Source organism: Felis catus, chromosome X (genome assembly GCF_018350175.1).
Source record: "Felis catus isolate Fca126 chromosome X, F.catus_Fca126_mat1.0, whole genome shotgun sequence".
In the NCBI taxonomy this organism is placed as follows: domain Eukaryota; kingdom Metazoa; phylum Chordata; class Mammalia; order Carnivora; family Felidae; genus Felis; species Felis catus.
The window spans coordinates 22,471,540-22,489,562 of record NC_058386.1 but is presented as its reverse complement, the minus strand read 5'-3'; positions in this window follow the sequence as shown (position 1 = coordinate 22,489,562).

The following is an 18,023-nucleotide window of genomic DNA, read 5'->3' as shown; positions in this document are numbered from 1 at the left end:
CTGATTAACACAATGCTGAAAAAAAAAAAAGACTGGCAAATCTTCTCCTAAAACTGCTCAGCTGACCCCATATGCCAGGATAGGGTCATAAAGCCAAATCTAAATCATAAGTGATGAGGGGAAAAAAAAGAGACTACCAAATTTACTTTCGGCAATGAACCCCAGGGTCTGAAGCCAGTCCCACTTCCCTAAAACCGAAGCTGCCTATTCCTTAAACAAACAAGCAGCTGGGATTCTCTCAACAAGAAAAGAATGATTTTTGGGAAGAAAGCCAGAAGCATCTGAATAGTCTTTTTCTCTTGGTACTGAACATCTATGCACTCCTTTGTCCTACAACATGATGAGAGATATCAGCAAGACGTTGGTAGGGAATGTGATGAATCGTCGCGAAATGTTAGGTTCATTTTTGTGTAAGTCGCAAATATGGCAAGCATACCTCATCTGTAATTCTTCAACAAGCTGGTAGTGCTTATAATTACAATAAGATATGATAAAAAATAGACTTACACAGTTTTTTAAAAGAAGTATGGGCATTTATAATTTACAGAAAGTGTTTGTATCCTAAGATACAAAAGAACCAGTGACCAACTTTTATGTATCATCAGTGGAATGAATGATTAAGTTTGCTTTATAAAGCAAGAATATTGACAGGTATTCCTATGGGCATGTAAGAATCATTTTAAGAAGTTATGGCAAAAAAAAAGACCGTATTAAAAACTGTGTGTGTGTGTGTGTGTGTGTGTGTGTGTGTGTAAAGAGATTACAAACAGCAAGATCTTTATGGGGAAAACAGTGAAATATTACTGAAGAGCCCTAAGGAAGACTTTAAAAGTAGAGAGCTATACTCCATTCCTGGAAAAATTAAATATCATTAAATTACCAGGTTTTCTCAAAGTGATCATTAAATTCAAAATCATAAAAACCAAAATCACACCAAAATTGCTCATAAAACTGAATAAGCTGATTCTATTTGAGGCATTGAAAATATGTGAATGATTAGGCAAGAAGAGTTTTAAAGATAAAGACAGGACCCTTGGTGTATATGTTTCCTCCCATGGCAAGAAGGACTTTGCAGATATGATGAAGTTCTGGATTTTGACCAGATGAGACTATCCTGGTTATCCTGGTTACTTTAACTGCAGTCATTAAGAAGGGAGAACCATTCCACAGGGTTGGAAATAGGAGCCTGAAGTACAAGGAGGACAGATGTGAGGCATGACCCGGACTTCACCTGCCACTGCTGGCTTTGAAAATGGAAGACCAAGACCACAAGCCAAGGAAGCTGGGGACAGCCCTCAGCTGGCAGCCAGCTACAAAACAAGACCAGTCCTACAAATGAAAGAGACTGAATTCTGCCAATAACTGGCAAGATCAGTAAGAGGATTCACCTCTGGAGTCCCTAGGAAGGAATACAGTCTGCCATCACCTTGATTTCAGCCCAGGAAGATCCTTGTCAGCCTTCTGATGTAAACAACTGTAAGATAATAAATTTATATTGTGTGAAGCTACCAAATTTGTGGTAATGTGCTAACACAGTAGTAGGAAACTAAAACCAAAGGCTATAGTGTGGTGTTGGTGCAGAACTGGAGCAAACTAGAGTCCCAAAGTAGATCCATGTATATAATAAATTTACTATATGAGAAAAAGTGACATTTCAAATTATGAGAGAAAACAAAGGCTACTGAACAGAGTATAGGCCAGTTGGCTGTTGTGGAGAAAAAGTTTGATACTTTTCCCCTTAGAAAAATAAATTCAAAATGAAAGAGCGGTACCTGGGTGGCTCAGTTGGTTGAGCGTCGACTCTTGATTTGGGCTCAGGTCATGATCTCATCGTTCATGGGTTCAAGCCCTGCATCAGGCTCTGTGCTGATAGTGCAGAGCCTGCTTGGGATTCTCTCTCTCCTCTCTCTCTTCCCTTCTCCAGCTCACATGTGCTCTCTGTCTCTGTCTCTCTCTCCCCCTCTCCCTCTCCCTCTTTCTCTCTCAAATAAACTTTAAAAAAACAAAATGAAGCACGGAGATTAATAGAAAACATAGGTGAATATAGTTATGATCTTAGGTGGCAAAAATGTATTTTTAAGCAGACACAAACAGCAAAGACCTTGAAAAAAAATTGGTAATATGACTCCCTTAAAATTGACCAAATATATGAAAAAAACTCTCTAAACACTTGAATAATTCAACAGGTAGAAAGGAAATATATATATTTAGATTCTGTATTATTTAAGGAAGCATTACAAATCAGAAAGGAAGAGAAGTAAGTGAATGGAAGTATAGGCAAGAAATAAGAATGAGAGAATCGAAGAGGTAAATTTAAGTTACAAATGAATATGTGAAGTAATGTTCAATCCCATTAGTCATCACAAAAGGGTAAAATAAAAGTAATAGTCAGATTATTCTCAACCATTAGATTGTCAATCATTTAGAAATTGGAAAATATATATATTGATTAAGGGCTCCAGAGGAGGGTTGTGCTCCTATAATCCTACTGTGTGTGTGTATAACTCTAAACAATTTGAAATGTAATTCAAAAGAATATATTAAAAAGAAAATGCAGAAATTCCTTCTCTGAGTGCCTGTATTTTAGAAAAACTTTACACATGAACATGAAGAGGATTTGATACACAGATGCTCATTTCAGTATTATTTATAATAAAAACCACTTACTGGACCATCAAAAATGGTATAGCTTGACTAACTGTGGAATATTCATTTCATAAAGCGCCATGCAGTGATTAGAGTAAATGCTCAAAATGTATGTCCTAGACAGAACTTCAAACCATCTTGCTTAGAGACAAAACATGTTGAAAAATGACCTAATGTATGAAAAACATACAGAAAAACAATATTATAAGTTTCTATCAGTATATAAATAGATGTTTATGCCAGTATGTGGCCCAAGTTCAGGTATGTTATATATCTAACATATTACTGGTTACCTCCAAGAAAGAGGAAATGGGTATGCAGAAGAGTAAGGAAAACCATTCCAAGTAGTCAGAGGGGTCGTTAGTCTTCGAGATATTTTAAAGTATCTACCAATAGGAGCACCTGGGTGGCTCAGTCGGTTAAGCATTGGACTTGGGCTCAGGTTATGATCTCATAGTTTACGAATTGGAGCCCCACATTGGGCTCTGTGCTGACAGCTCAGAGCCTGGAGACTGCTTAGGATTCTGTGACTCCCTCTCTCTGCCCCTCCCCCTGCTTGTGCTCTGTCTCTAAATAAATAAATAAATAAATAAATAAATAAATAAATAAAATACCTACCAGTATATTTCTATATTTATATACTGCAAGTGCAATTATAAATTAAGTGAAAATACTCCATTCACTCTGGCTCTATATTTATAGATATTGTCAGCATTATTTTGCACTTATAAAAAGAGTTCTGTAAAATGTTTTTTCTTAGGGTGCCTGGCTGGCTCAGTCATTGGAGCATGAGACTCTTGATCTCAAGGTTGTGAGTTCGAGCCCCAGTTGGGTATACAGATTACTTCAAAATTAAAAAATAAAAGGTGCCTGGGTGGCTCAGTCGGCTGAGCATCCAACTGCAGCTCAGGTCGTGATCTTGTGGTTTGTGGGTTCCAGCCCCATGTCGGGCTCTGTGCTAAGAGCACGGAGCCTGGAGCCTGCTTTGGATTCTGTGTCTGCCTCTCTTTTGCTCTGCCCCTCCCCTGCTCACGCTCTGTCTCTCTCTCTCACTCTCTCTCTTAAAAATAAATAAACATTAAAAATGTTTTTTAAATTAAAAAAACTTTTCTTTCCAGAGACAAGAAAAATATTTCTTTACTTAAGGAACCCGATGATTGTATTTTCCCTTCTTGTACTAGACAAACTATATAACTTCCCATTACTTTTGTCTCATAAGTTCTAGGAATTTTGAAGGCAAATTCATTGCTTAAATTCAGTATTCGAATTGTTCAAATTTCTAGAATTCCACAATATCTCTTATTTTATATGTAACTTTATCGTAACCATTTTTTTTATAAAAAAGGGTCCTTACTTTGATATATTTTGAGCCCTTTTCCCCCCACATGCATTACCTGTAGGCTACCTCTTTGTGGGAGAGAAGGACTTAAATTTAAACATATTTTTAATTTAAATAATAAATAAATAGACCAACAAATATATCATTGGAAAATTTAGTAGGGAGTACCCAGAATTGTAGGCATGATATGTACATAGTCTTCAAATATTTGAAGGGATTGCCATTTTGAAAAAAAAAAAAAAAAGTAAGAAAGAATTTGTTTTGAAAAAGACCTAGATTCAATGGGTTGAAGAGACAGGGATGCAGATTTTTACCTCAACATACTGGGACAAATTCATCAAAAGGAATTTTTGCATGAAGCATGCGTGAATTGTTTTCCCCCAGATTTTATCATGGTCAACTCTCTCCCTCCTTTAGGTCCTTGTCATTTCACTTGTCACCTTCTTAGTGAGATACACTCTCACCATCTTGTTTATAATTCTAATCTCTCTTTGAACCACATCCCCATTGCACTCCCTTTATCCTGTTTTTGTTTCATTTTATATTTTTCTCGTTTTTAAGGTTTTAAATATTATATTTTATTGGTTTGTTTTCAGTAATCTCTACACCCAGCGTGGGGCTCAAACAAGACGAAGAGTCACATGCTATACTGACTGAGCCAGCCAGGTGCCCCATTTTGTATTTTTCTACATAAAACTTATCAACTTTGATATTCTGCATGGTTCAGTATAGTTCCGCTAACCACATGTGGCCATTTAAGTATATATTTTAATTAAATCTCAATAAAAATTTTTAAAAGTGGATTCAGTAACACTGGCCATGTTCATGCGTTCAATAGCCACATGTGGCTACTGTCTATCATACTGAACAATGCAGATATTATAGGACATTTCCAAAATGGTGGAAACCTCTTTTGAGCAGCCATTCAATTAGATGGCAAACTCCATGAAGACATGCCCTAGGAACAGAGTAAATCTTCAATAATATTTGCTGAATGAATGAATGAAGGAGCATGATGAGAAGTTATGGGAAGAGTAATAAATGATCTAGAACTGATTAGCTTGTACACCGTACACACTATATAGTTCCCAGGGAGCACACTGGAAAACTAGAACACTTAGAATTAAGGTCAGTATGGATACCAAAGAGAAAACTATTTTTCTAAAGTCATCGTAATGGAATGAATATTGCAGAGTCTGATTTGTAAGTCTCCCTGAAGTAAAGAATTTGATAAATCTGGCAGGTTGATGTTGAGTTTAATTCAGAATCCTAAGCAGTGAGTTTGGAAATAAATAGGCAAATTTGGAAATCGTGGCTAGGATTTGACTTGAGTACCCTGAGGATATTGAGCTTATCAAATGAGTTGTCTATGCAGATAGAAAGCAGAAGAGATTTGAAAACACACCAGATCTTAAGCAAGAAGGAGTTTGTTTCCCTTGGTTCTTTAATGGCAGATTTCAAAAAGTCTTTTGGAATGAGGATCACTTTATTCTATTAATAAAATTGCGTTATACGAAAATGACCTCCCTAATAAATTAAAAGACATAGATTTCTATCACAATTGTTGCATGGGTCTGTCTCCTATTGTTAATAACTTACAAAGAGACATATTTATGAGCACCAATGAATACCATGTTACTTCACTTTTTATTTGATTATTTAATAATTTTAGATGTACATTTTAGTTCTGTGTTTTGTTTAGTAATTTTAGTTGTATACTACCTTAAGCATTTTTTTTCTTGAATAAACTGGCAATACTTCACTTCAAATCAGCAGTGTGAAAAATAGAGGATATTTTAATAAACACACATAAGATCTACCTCAGCACCAATATGAGAGACACTTAGTTGTTAATGTACAAAGATATGTGTGTATGTATTTTTATTGAGATATAATCGACGTGTAACATTATGTAAGATTACGGTGTACAAATGTGTTGATCTGATACATCTAAATATTGTAATTAATTACCACCTTAGCATTAGTGAACACCTCCATAACATCACATGATTATCAGTTCTTTTTTTGTGGTGAGAACAATTAAAATCTAGCCTCTTGTAAACTTTGAAGTTGATACTACAGTAACACTGAGTATAATCACTACATTGTACATTAGCTCTCCAGGATTTATTTACTGCTAGCTACAGGTTTGTACTCTTAAACAACATCTCCCCAATCACCCCACCTCCCAGCTCTGATAAGCACTACTCTACTATCTGTTTTATAAATTCAGGGTTTTTTTTTAGATTCCACATATAATTGGTGTCATACAGTATTTGTCTTTCTCTGTCAGACATCTCACTTAGCAAATGTTCTCATTATCCATCCATCCATCTTGGTGCAAATGGCAATATTTCCTTCTTTCTCAAGGCTGAATAATATTCCTCTGTGTGTGGGAGGGGGCACATTTTCTTTATCCTTTCATCTGTTGAGGGACACTTAGGTTGTTTCTATATCGTGGCTGTTGTGAATAATGCTGCAGTGAACATGGGGTGCAGATGTGTTTTCGATACCTTGTTTTCGTTTCCTTTAGATATAGTCCCAGAAATGGGATTGCTGAAACCATATATCTGATAAGGGATTTATATCCAAAATATGTAAACTATTCATACAACTGAATAACAAGAACCCAAAATACCAATTAAAAATGTGCAGAAGAACCGAATAGACAGTTTGCCACAGAAGACATCCAAATGGCCAACAGGTACACGAGAAGATACTCAACCTCACTAATCATCAGGGAAATGAAAATCAAAACCATAATGAAAAAAATAAAAACCTAACACCTGTTAGAATGGCTATCATCAAGAAGACAAGAGATAATAAGTGTTGGCGAAGATGTAGAGAAAAAGGAATCCTTGTGCCTTGTTGATGGGAATGTTGTCCCTCCACTGTGGAAAACAGTGTAGAGGTGCATCTAAAATCGAAAATAGCATACAATGTTTCTATTAACATTTAAGGAAATTTTTTCCTGTTGAAAGCAAGGCACCCTTCTTGATATGCATACTTTAGGAAGCCACAGTACAAAAAAAAAGATATATAATAATATATCATACAACATGCAGAGGTCAAATCTTGGATAGAGCTTTTGAATAACGATTGAATTGTTCAGTCTAAGTCTGGATTTACCTGCATCAAATGATGATCACACTTTACTAACGATTCATATATTTTACTTTTACCTTCCATTCCAGGGCAACGTAGAGTAGTGATTAAAACCTTCCTTCCAGAGCCATATTGTGTGGTTTTGGATCCTGGTTCTCATTCCCTAGCTGTGTGATTCGTGAAGGTTCATCCATGACTCTGTTTTAGTTTCTTCATCTGGTTATGTTAAAAATTATAAATAACATAGTAGTGCCCGGAACATCGTAAGCACTAAATGTTGGCTGTCATAATTTTACCTTGGGGATTCTTACTAGTAACCCCAAACTGTCATCTAGCTCCTATTTCCTTCTATAGTCCATAAAAATTATTTTTATTCTAACTCTTTTTAAATCTCTGTCCCTTTTTGACTCTTTATTATCATATAAACAAGTTAACACATCCTTAAAAAAAAAAAAAAGTCTTGGTCCCAAATTCCCCTCAGTTATAGTCTCACTCTATTTTCCATTATATTCACACATTTCATTGTTTCCTCAATTCATAGCAATCAACTTAAACCGAACACAGCTTCCATCTCCCCACATGTTCTCTCATCTCACTAATGAGACTGACTTTCTAAACACCAAATCAAATGAACATTTTCCCATTGTTAATTTATGAAACTTTTCTAGCTTTTACACTGTTGAACAGTTCTTCCTTCCCCTTTTTTCACTTAGTCTCCCCAGTGCTGTTTTCCCTATTTGTCCCTCTATTCTACTGGCAGTTTCTCACTGAAACTTATTAATTTTTCTTCTAGGTATTGCTTACTTGCTGATACATTCCTGATGGAAATCTGCTCTAAGCTCTGTGCTCTATATGAGTTCTATCCTACACAAAGTCTCCTGACCAAATGTGGGGTAGGGGCTAAAAATTCAGAATAGAGTACAAGGATAGGAAATATCTGGTTATGATGAGGATGTTGAACAATGAGAACTGTCATACACTGGTAGTGTGATTATACATTAGCAGAAACTCTGTGGAAAACTGTATAAGCTCCTAGTATCTTCAATATATTTACCCATTTTTGCAAGCCCAGGTACATGTACAATAGTTTCAGAATTGCTAATGCACATGACTCTGAAAAGTATGAATCCCAAATTTAGTTCAATATTTTTGTCATTATTTGTGTGTGTGTGTGTGTGTTGAAATTTACAAACTCTGAAAAAGATCTGTAAAGATCTTAACTGTGAGACTATTTTTGTTTATTTACTTATTTGTTTGTTTATTGAGAGAGAGAGAGAGAGAGAGAGAGAGCACGTGCCCATGAGTCAGGGAGGGGCAGAAATAGAGATAGAGAATATTAAGCAGGCTTCACACCCCGCATGGAGCCCCACACGGGGCTTGATCTCACAATGGTGAGATCATGACCTGAGCTAAAATCAAGAGTTGGATGCTTAACCGACTGAGCCACCAAGGTGCCCCATTAACTGTGAGATTTGACATATGGTGACAAATGCATACACTTGTGTACGGTCATGACACATATATCTCCATCAAGATGTACAATATTTCCATCATTCTATAAATTTTCCTTATGCCCCTTTCCTATCTACTCCACAGAACCCTAACAGCCACTTTTCTGAAAATTTTCCCAATGGATTATTTTTTCTGTTCTATAGCCTTATATAAATAAAATTATATAGCCTATAACTTTTCGTATCCAGATTCTTTTGCTCATTGTAATGTCCGTGATATGGAGCGTATCAGCAGTTCTTTTTTTTTTTCTTCTTTGTAGTGTACTTTTATATGATATACCACAATTTTCTTATCCATTCTCCTGTTGGTGGACATTGGATCGCATCTAGTTGGGGGTTTTTATGAATAAAGCGTCTTTAAAATTATTGCCCAAATCCTTTAGTGAGCATTTAAAAAAATTGTTTTGGAGAAGTAGTTAGAATTTTAATTGCTCTATCATAGTATATATGTATGATTAGCTTTTAGAAAACTTCTTCATAGTTTTAAGAATGGTTGTTACTTGGGGCGCCTGGGTGGCGCAATCGGTTAAGCGTCCAACTTCAGCCAGGTCACGATCTCGCGGTCCGTGAGTTCGAGCCCCGCGTCGGTCTCTGGGCTGATGGCTCGGAGCCTGGAGCCTGTTTCCGATTCTGTGTCTCCCTCTCTTTCTCTGCCCCTCCCCCATTCATGCTCTGTCTCTCTCTGTCCCAAAAATAAATAAACGTTGGAAAAAAAAAAAAAAAAGAATGGTTGTTACTTTATAAGCCAAAAAACACTGAATTTCATTTTCTTCAGTTGCTCCACATTCTTTTCAATATTTGGTGATGTCAATCTTTTCCATTTTAGCCACTATTTATGTATTTTTCATTGTGTTATGCCTGTTTGATATTTTTTGCCTATTTTTATTCAATTGTTTTCTTTTTATTGTTGAGTTTAGGAAATTATGTATTGTGGACACCCATACTTGGTCACCCATGTAATTTGCAAAACATTTCTCTAAGTCTTTGGTTTACTAATTAATTGTGTCTTTGACGAGCAAAAGTTGTAATTTGGATGAAATGTAAAGTGTAATTTTTGTACCTGTTATGGATTCTTTTTTCTGTTGGCTAAGAAAATCTTGCCTACTCCAAGTTATTGGTTTCTTCTTGAAATTTTATGTTTAACTTTGTTATGGTTAGCTCTGTGATGCATTTTATATTCATTTTGTGTAGGTTGTGAGGTAAGGGTCAAGGTTCATTTATTTTCTGTATCCTAGTTATTCCGGCACCATTTGTTGGAAAAACTGTCCTTTTCCCTTTAATACATGTGTGAGCACATATGTGTGCACAGACAGGAGCATGTGTTCATGTCTTGGTCAGATGTCAATTATCTACTGCCCTGAACTATTATCTATCATTATGCAAGGATTATCCTAACTTTATATTCAGTCTTGAAGTCAGGTACTTTAGTCCTTCAAGGTGGTTGTCATGTTTTAAGTTTATTTTAAATCCTCCACGTCTTCATATACATTTTAGATTCAGCATATTCATTCATTTTTACGAAGAATACCCTGCTTGGGTTATTATTCAGAATGAATTTACTTTATATATCAATATGAGGAGAATTGACAGTTTGACAACATTAAGTCTTCCATCCCCATTGACTAGTATCTCTCTTCATTTATTCAAGTCTTCACTGATTTTTCCCCTTAATGTTTTGTTCTTTTCATGAGTCAAACTTTGATGTCTTTGATTAAATTCATTGTTCACTATTTTTTTTAAGTTTATTTATTTTGAGAAAGTGCGTGCGCACGAGTACAAGTGCGCGAGCAGGGGACAGGGAGGAACAGAGGGAAAGGGAGGGAGAGAATCTCAGGCAGGCTCCAAGTTGTTAGGGAGGGACTCCAGCTTTGGAACCCACCAGATCATAACATGAGCCGAAATCAAGAGTCAGATGCTTAACCGACTGAGCCACAGAGGCACCGTGATTTTTCAGCATTTTAAATGATATTATAACATTTTAAATGCTATTATAAATGATTTATTGTTATCTTTCATTTCCCATTGCTAGTATATGAAAGTACAAATGATATTTGTACATTAATGTACAAATACATGTAGGTCTTTTTCTTCTGAGTCGTCTTTTTCTGTTTCCACACATAAGGCAATTTTACTTATATAGTGCACATGCTGGATGAAATGTTGTAGGAATCCTGGGTTCTGATTTCTCTCTCTCTCTCTGTGTGTTATTTTTGTTCGAGCTGGAAGTTAATTTGAGTCATCTGAATTCCAACTCTATACCTGCCCCTACCATGCTCCTTTCTTTCAGCCTTTAAGCTCTTGTAAGTTCCCTGCCTCTTGCTGCATTCAGGGACTAGTCAAGAATATAGGCAGAATTCATATGCCTATTTTGAGACTCTCCCTTTTGTGTCTCCTCCTTCCAGATTTCTCCATCACTTTCCAACTGCTCAGGCACACCCCACCTCTGTCTTCTGCCTCCTAAAGCCAGTAGCACTTGCAGTATTCTCCTCCAGTTCTAGTAGCCTCACAAAAATTGGGCCCTGCCCTCAGGCAAGGAGCCGTATTGCCTGGGGGATTTTCCTCAAAGCATTTGCCTTTCCTTTAGGTTTTTTTCTTTTGAGTTTTGTCCACACTGTAGTGCCTCCAAGTAGTTTTTCCACGAGAATCTATAATGGTTTCCTGCAGGAAGGAGGTTCTGAAAGAATCTAGCCTCATGTGTGGATGATTCCTTTATGATGTAATGTTTTCCTTTATGCTATCTGTTTAAGTTCGCTGAATCTTCTACTATAGTACCCTGAACTTGTATTGTCTGGTCTGCACAAATAGCTCAAAACGTATTTGAAACAGGAAACAAATCTATTAGTGTCATTTCTGCCATGCTTCGATCATCACTTTACACATTATAGATGTTCATTAAATAGACATTTTTTGGTTTGCTTCCAGAACCTAAATGCTTTCTATGTGACCAATTGCTGATTTTCCTTTTTACCTATCAGAGTCTGTAAGATATGGGTACACCAGAAAAAAGAGAGACGCATTTTAACATAAGTACATTATTTATTTATTCTTTATTGTATGAATTTTACTGTAAAATTCATAGAGGAATATGTTATGAGTTTTGATATTAATAATAAAGGTAATCTCTTTCAGCCATCTCAGACTTTTTTATTCAGCCTCCTTTAGAGAAACTGTTTCACCCACAGATAAATCATTATTATCAAAATGTTCTTTCTACATGTGCATTATAATGCAAATACTGCAATTCAAATTGTCAGTTGCCTCCTTGTGGTTTAATAATCATAACATTTTTATTTGCAGGTCAAATGCCACTGACTTCAGCTCAAGAGATGATGAAATGAATTAATTTAGAGTGTGTGCCAGAATGAAAGGGAGGGTGGTAATGGATCAAGCTAAGTGAAGCTGTAAAAATGAAATCATTCCAGAGTGAAGAAGAGTTAAAATATGCTGAATTCCTTTCCGTTTTGGGTTTGATATTAGTTCAGCTCATTAGGTAGAGAATGGATTAGGCTAATCCCAACTGTAATTATACATTCTATCAGGCATATAAAGGTAAACAAGAGAGTGAGTCTGAGTTGCCCTAAAATTCAGGTTTGAGATAATCAGCACAACAGAATTCAGCTGTCACTGAATGACATTCATTATGCCGCACAAGCCTAAAGCAGATGGAACTAACTCATTGTTGGCTGCATGCTAGACGTCAAGAAACAAATATATTTTGCTAGCTTCTCAGATTCTAGCAAAGTACTTATATGGTACTGGCAGTCTTTTAGATAATACACCTCAGAACCTGAAACCAGTATTTTCCTACCCCTGGGGGAAAGCAAGTAAAAATCAAAATGATGTTATAATACTTTAACACCGTACACTTGAGACTGAACCTTTGATTTCTATCCTTAATTTGGTGACTCTAGACCGTGTTTATATTTCTCAAGTTACACAGCCTTAAAAGAAATCACTTTTTCGTTGTGTCTTCAAAAAATACAGACAGATTTAATTTTTGGTTGGCTCTTATTTGTTAACACACTAGTCTCTTAAGGTGTGTGGCTGATCAAGGCACAAAATTCAAAAAACAGCTTAGAAGTGTGAGTCTTCTCCATGTTTGATTGTTCTGACACTTCTCAGGTACTCTTCTCAATCACTGTAGCAGTTGAGTCAGATATTTTTCTGGGACTTGATTAATTCCTCTACTTATTTTAGTGACTATTTCCAGTCTCTTCCAAACCGCCACTAACATTATCGTATTTCAGGTCTTACCTCAAATTGTAACAACTCAAGATTTCAGCTAAGTGTCCCTGAAAAAAAAAAAAAAAAAAAAACAAAGTCAGTGAAGATGACCCCCAAGGGTGCATGTGAGGGATTTGTCATCATGCTGTACTGTGAAATCTGATCTGAATAAAGCGAAAAGTAAGGATACTCTAGTGGACTTAGAGCAGTGGAAAAGTATGTAAAAACCCAGTAGCATTAATAGATTGTTGGTTCTTAGAAGGCCAAAGAATTGGTGAAGTCAGGGTACTGGAGGGAATAATCTTCAGCGAGTGAAATGCTTGAAATTCATATTATTGAAGGATGAGCAAGCATATATTGGTATTGACTAAATTCGTGTGCGATCGGGGAACAGTTGGCTGAGGAGAAACTCATGGAAGGAAAGGAGGTCCCGACACTGAGTAGCCAGGGCTATTAAAGAACTATCTACATTAATATTAAGGTCCCCCATAGTTATAGGAGTTTTTATTGGGAGTATCATACATATGGTTAGTGAGTGAACAGAGTTGTGTATGAATGAACAAAATATATGTACACGGCTATGTATGTATGTACCTGCGTATGTATATATCAGCGGGCTTCGTTCAAACACGGTGTTGCCCCAAGGTCGTCTTAGCTGGTGCATTGAGGAATTAAAAAAAAAAAAAAAATTAAAAACATACCCACTCTCTTGGTCCCAACCATACGCTGTTTTGTATTATGGTGAAAGAAGTACATGTCTTACCTTCCCTCCTTCAAGGTGTTTTAATGGCTTCATCTGTATATCTCCCACAACTGTGGTATGTAAGAAAGACATTTGTCATGAGACATTAAATGGAGCGTCAGTTTGAAGAGGTAACACTTGTTTTTATATCATATCTTGACATTTAGTGGCAAAGGGGCTATGCACAAATGAACAGTGGATTTGTTTTGTAAAAATACCATTAGCCAAAGTGGTTTGACTTTTTACTCTGGGCCTTATATTGTTCCACATGCTTTGCATGCATTGCATTAGTCCCTTTATTTTTCCTTTTTCCTTTTTATACCTATTTAGTGATTCATTTAGTAAAGTTACTAAATGATGCAACCAGCACCATAAACTGGCTTTAGAACATTCTAATCCCTCCAGTAAGATCCCTGTGCTCATTTACAGTTAATCCTCATTATCAGCCCTAGCCCCAGGCAGCCAGTAATCTCCTTTCTTTTTCTCTAAATATGCATTTTCTAGACACTTCATATGAATGGAATCTTACAATACATAGTCTCTTGTGTTTGGATTTTTTCTCTTAGCATAATGCTGTTAATGTTCATCAATACTGGTGCATGTATTAATATTTCATTCCATTTTATAGCTGAAGAGTATTCTTCTCCATGGATATCCTGCTTTAAGTTTCCATTTACATTGATGGACATTTAGGTTTTCCCAGTTTGGGGCCATTATGAATAGAGCTGCTGCGAATATTATTGTACAAGTATTTGTGTGGACCTGTGTTTTCATTTACTTTAGGTAGATACCTAGGAATAGAATTGCTGGGTGGGATGGTGACAGAGGTATTCTTAAAGACAGATTTTGTTTTCAAAAGCAGGACTGATGCTGATTGTAGTTAAATAATCCAAATTCATCTTGATGCACTATCCCAGATATAGAACTTCTAACGGAAAATTTAGAAGCCTGGAAATTTTAAAATTTTTATCCGCACACATTTATGCCCTCACACACACATGTATCTTATTTAATGGAAATCTAATCATCATATGTCTTTTTCTTTTCTCCCCCCCCCCCCCCGCTTGTTTTTGTTTGTTTGTTTGCTGATGGAAAGGAATGTGAAACAATGAGAGGAAAAGCTTCTGGACTTCAGTGTGGTAAATTGTGATGCCTTTGCTGGGGAAGTAATGTCTAAGTTAATATCAGAAGATGAATATGTGTAAGCTATGTGCAAAGAAACTATGAACATTTCAGTCAGAGGGGACAGCATGTGAAAATCTTTGCGGCAGGAGGGAGCATGATGATTTTTGAGGAAGAGGAAGAAAGACAACGTGGGTGGCATTACGTCAACACGGAGAGAAGTTGAATCTTGACCTTCAACATTTTATTCTTGTTCCTGTAAGTAGTGAGAATCACTGAAGGGATCTAAGCAGATAGGTGACAAAAATCAGATACTCTTGTCTTCATAGGAAAACAGTGATTAGTAAGGATTCATAGCAAATGCTGGGAGACCACTTGGAATTAAGCTGGGTTGTTTGTTTTTGCACTTGATTTTTTTTTTTTTGTGGGGGGAAGTTATTTATCTTGTTGATGTACTGGACAGAAAAAGACACACCAGTGACTAAAAGGACAAAGAGGACCCTGTTACAAACATAGTGATCCCTAAATATTTGACAATGGCTCAATTAGCAAACACAATTACACGGATATAAGATCAATTACATAGCATGAAGACAAATATGTAAGATTTCTTCTAATTCATGAAATGATAAGCTTCCTAACAAAAAGAACAAAACTATATATGAACTCTTGGCTAGACACAATATTGACCATTAGATAACTGTAATTTATGAACATCACCCAATATTTGTGTCATTAGTGATAATAATAATAATGATAATAGTTACCAATTATGTAATGCCAACTGTGGTAGCTACTCTAAGTACTTTATATAGCTTATCCTCAAAATAACTCCACAGTAGTTATTTTCAACCCTTGTTTTAGATGAGAAAACCAAGGTTCAGGAAGATGACGCGTCTTGCCCAAAACCTCACAGGTAATAGTAAGTAATTGAACAGATTTTTCCAGTAATGTTTCGCTCACAGGAAGGATGCTTACTGGATCTGCTGTTTTGCCTTCCTCCAGGCTCCTTGTGAAATAAAAGGTGTATATTGCTAAACCATTTCTATAACAAATGGAATCTAAGTCATAGAGAAGTTTTTAAAGTGGCATTTCAAAAGCCTAGCTTTCATCCCCCTTCCCTTTACCAGGCTCTCTACTTTGGATAAAGTAATTCATACATAGAAAATGTAGTAACCTACCCTGTCATTAATAAGTAAATGGACCTTTAGAAGTGAGCAATTTTTTTCCCTTTCTGCCCATCAGTTTGACAAGGCCAACTATTTAACGAGCAATTTGTTATATGTCTAAAATTTATCTTAAGGGTATAAAATTGGGAAAAGATGAATAGAATGAAAGGCAAATGACTTCCAAATGAAAAAAGACAGAAGTACTCAAGGCAAAGAAATGAACCATTTTGGATCCTGTAATTAAAAGGAAATGATTGAATATTTTATAGTCATCTTAAAAATTCTGTTTTCAGTAGTAAAGATTATACTTAATAATCACATGATATTTCCCCCTTTTTCTCTACTTCCTAATATTATTCCTAAAATAGAATATTTCTCGATGGCATGGTATGCTGAAGTAATACACACAGATTTTTTGCAGATTTGGTGATGGATTTTAGAAGGTAAAAATGGTAAAACTTACTGATATTAGATATTCATGGTCATAAGCTAGGCAATATTGCTGATGCGAAAAAAATTTATTTTTTGTAACTCTTGCTTCTTTTTTCGCTAAACTAAATCCAAATAGTGCTTGAAATAAAACCTAATTTTATAAATTCTTTGTTAGACTTTGCCAGTGGGCTTTTATGCAAATGGACAGTTGTAGACATAATAACTAAACCAGAGTGCAAAATGAAAGCAGAGTTCACTTAGGCAATGTCAATGAATGTTTCTTTTGACAATAAATAGTGACAGATGGCTACTTCTTAGTGACAGTTGCTAACTATAATGGTTTGACACTTAAAAAGGGCACTTCCCTAATGACACAAGAGTGACCTTTTCTGAAAATTATTTGGACATCATTCTTCTTCTAATATGGCTATTAATGTGGTGCTAAATGAGTTATTTTCAAAAGGAGTGTTTCGATTTACCCTTAGTCATAGGCAAAGATGTCGATGCATGTTTACTAGTTTTCTTAAATCATTGATATGCAATAAATATCAGGGATCCATTCATTCAACTGGTAAAAAGATACATAAAATCTGATAAATTGCAGAATATCATTAAATATCTATAGGGACTTGATGCCATGATAGATAGTAGATAAACAATGGCTATTATTTTAATTAAGGATGCATATCCTTAAATGAGGAATCATTTAATTCAATTCACTGATGGTCATACACTCCAAAGTAAGTACCAGCCTACAAATAAATGATTAGGTTAGAAACTCTACTGTTTTGGGCTGCCTCCCAGACCCAGATCTCCCATTGCCTTCTCACCACCCTCCTTAGAACTACATCTCCCTATCTGTACTTTAATAATGTCATATGGTTTTATTCTTGGATCCCCTCTACTTTCTCAAATTTTTGCTCATTCTTGCCGTACATTTCCTAAGTGACTGAAGGAAACAAACTGATCCATCATCTTTTGGCAAAACGGCAACAAGAGCTTTCTCCAACATTACAAGGGGTGGTACAGATGGAAATTGTTTTTATGTTATTACTTTTTAAAATGCTTTATTTAGTTTTGAGAGAGAGAGAGTACACAGGCAGGGGCAGAGAGTGAGGGTGACACAGAATCCGAAGTGGGCTCTGCAGTGTCAGCACAGAGCCCAAATAGGGGCTCAAACTCACTAATGGTGAGATCGTGACCCGAGCTGAAGTCTGACAATTAACCACTGAGCCACCCAGGCACCCCAGATACAGATTGTTTTTAAAAACATTGGTCAATCGATGTAATGCATCCCCATTATTGGAAAATGGTGAGCTAGTGTTTTTAAGGCTACATCTTTAACTTTTGAAAATGGCACAGGGAAAGAATCATGCCTCCTCTCATCATATTTCCTCTAAAATTCCTATTGGATGTGTTCATTGAAACACCATAGAGTTTTGGTGTTATATAGAATAATCCAAACCTTACATGACAATTCCTAAATTCTTATTGGAAACATTTTTAGAAATATGCTATATTTCTTAGAAAATATGGAACGATTTATACATTCCAGTGAAATTCTTTTGGTAAATAGGATTGTACAAACTAGCGTTACCTGAAGATATAGCTAGCTATTCATGTGCCACAACTTAGTAAAAAAGGAAAATCCTTGAGAAGGTATAGGTTTTTTAAACAATATTATTGAATTGGTGAACGTGAGATTGATATAATAATGGAAGGAACTGACCTCA